Raw genomic sequence first — 2,559 nt, forward strand, 5'->3', positions numbered from 1 at the left:
GTGCGGGCCAAAGGCTGCACAATGCCGCTCTCTCCCGGGAGCGCTACGGCAAGGCCCGGCAGCCAAAAAGCAGCGCTGGCGCGCGCGCGCGCGGGTGGTGCCTCAAAGGGGCGGGCGCCGCCTTCGCTTCGGCCTTCCTCCCGCCCTTCCCTTCCTCCCGCCCTCCTCCCGCCCTTCCCTTCCTCCCACCCTTCTCTCGCCCGCTTTCGTTTTGCCGGGCTGAGTGGCAGCGGTCGGCGCGGAGCTCCCTATCGTGTTGTATCTCCGCCACGGGTAAGGCCCCTGAGCTGCAGGCCTTGCTCTGGGTGGCTCTGTGGGGAGCGGGTCATCCAGGGCCCCATCCAGCCCTGAGGGACTATTCCCGTGTAGCACAGATCACGCTCGGCCTTGGTGGGCGAGTACAGAGCCGGTTAGCACACGGGGATGGCTCCGCTCCCGTGTGTTGAGGTTGTTCAAAAAGCGTTGAACCTGGCTGCAGCGGCCTCGTTGATGTCATTGGGTCGTAATGTGCAGACCAGTCCCCTTGGAAGCGCACACCAGCCTCACGGATAAAAGCCGTTATGAAAAGACTCAAGCTAATTCATAAGGCAGTAACGTATGTAATGCATGAGGTGATGTATGAGCCGTTTAACAACATAATATTTACCTGAGTGAGAGTGTATGCGAGGCGGTTCTACGTGTACCAGCGTACAAGGGCCCTGACTCAGAAAAGTGTTTAATTTTGATTCATTACAGCCAAACAGTCAAAGTTAAGCGTGTGTTTAAGCACTTTTCTGGAGAGCAGTGCTTTTTCTGAACCACAACCCAATGCCACACAGAACACATTACAGTCTGCTTTCAGTTAAGAGGGAAGAAAAGGAGACACGTGTCGTTTACTGGCACTTTAACACAGGAAGATCTTTGGGCTCCAAAAATTCTAGTGGCAGTTGAGAAAGGGAAAAAAAGCTGAAAAAAACCCTGTGGTACAGTGAAGCCAAGGCACTTCTGCAGCCTGGAAACCCACAGCTGAAGTCTGGAGAATTAACCCTGCCCTCTAAACTCAGAGAAGTAAAACACAGTTACAAGAGCCACACAGTCCCCAGAACAGTATTAGGAAACTAATCCAGTTAGGTTCCTGTTGCCAATTCTTCCAAATGGTTTTGGCTTAAAGTTTTTGCTCTTCTAAAAAATAAATATGAAATAAAATGAGAGAGCACAAATCAAAGCAGCAGTATAATGTTATGTATTTATATCCCTTTCCTGTAATAGGGATAGGGTTTCTTTCATGTTAGAGGCAAAAGTTTGTATTTTGCCTCTCAGTGTTGGCTTTGGAAGGTTTTGCCTGATATTTTTCTATATATATGTATGTATGCATAAAAATTCATATCTATACTGACTAATACCTCTCTGGAACCTGAAAACTGTAGCCTCGACTACAGAGTAATCATAGTCCTAAACAAGCCCTTAGCCTCTAAATGTCCTGGATTTTTTTTAAACAAGTTCAGAGCGTGATAAACTCCATTTGGTAAAGTACTCAGTCACATGCTAGACTGGGTTTTTGACAGCATGGCGCTTGCAGAAAAACGCAGCTCAGCAAGAAAGGACATTTCTTTGGGACTGCATAATGTGAGTACCTGGGGATTTGCACAGACAGCCCACTGTCTTTGGATAAAATTTAGCTTGTTGGTTATGACTCATCTGTGAGGGTCTTTCTTGCTCCCCTGGCTGTGCTGCCACAGCTGGGATCAGCAGGATGTGATATCTGTCCAAATTCCCTCTCTGGAAAAGTGTGGGGTTTGGCAGGCTTCTCCCTCACAGAATCTTTCATTCCATTTAGTTCAAAACAGCCTGAACTTGGTGACCTGCCAAGTACACTGAAAAATACACCTGTCTGAGGGTTTTTTGGGGGATAGCAGCTTCCCATAACAATGAAAGGGGAAGAAAAGTCCGTAAGTGGCTCAGATGATATGGAAGTGAGTGCTTTCAGTGCTGCTGGGATCCCTGCTGATGGTGTTAAGGGTGCCAGGAACAGAGCTGAGGCCATGGGTCCTGCTATGACTATACAACTTTGTCACAGGTTCTACCGAGACCAGAATTAATCCAGTCCTGCAGATTTGATCCAAAGGGCATTAATGTTTGCGGAAAAGCTCCCACTAACTTCAGTACATGCTGGGTCTGCTCTTTAGACCTGACTGCTGCAAACAAGCTCGTGCTTACGTTTGCATTGGTGAGTAATAAGGCACTAAGCTTACAAGCTGTGTAAGCCCATGTTTATGTTTTGGCACAATTAGCAATCTCAGGACTTTTATTTGCTTGGGCCTCTCAGCAGGCAAAGGAAGCGCGGAAGAGACTTGCTGTGTGTTACACACTGCTCAAGAAACAGAGGGAGGAAGAACTCAAGAGAGACCTGCTGCATCTCTTAGGCTTTTAAAGAGCAGCTGATCTCTAACATATAGCTGTTTCTGTGTGGTTGCTAATACACTGCTCTGTTTTTTTTTCTAAATCCCAGATACATCATGTTCATATGTTTCTTCTGGGATTTAAAAACAAACACTGAACCTTTTCCAGGCTGATATTTCT

Source organism: Athene cunicularia, assembly GCF_003259725.1.
Source record: "Athene cunicularia isolate RWA chromosome 17 unlocalized genomic scaffold, athCun1 chr17_part1, whole genome shotgun sequence".
In the NCBI taxonomy this organism is placed as follows: Eukaryota; Metazoa; Chordata; class Aves; order Strigiformes; family Strigidae; genus Athene; species Athene cunicularia.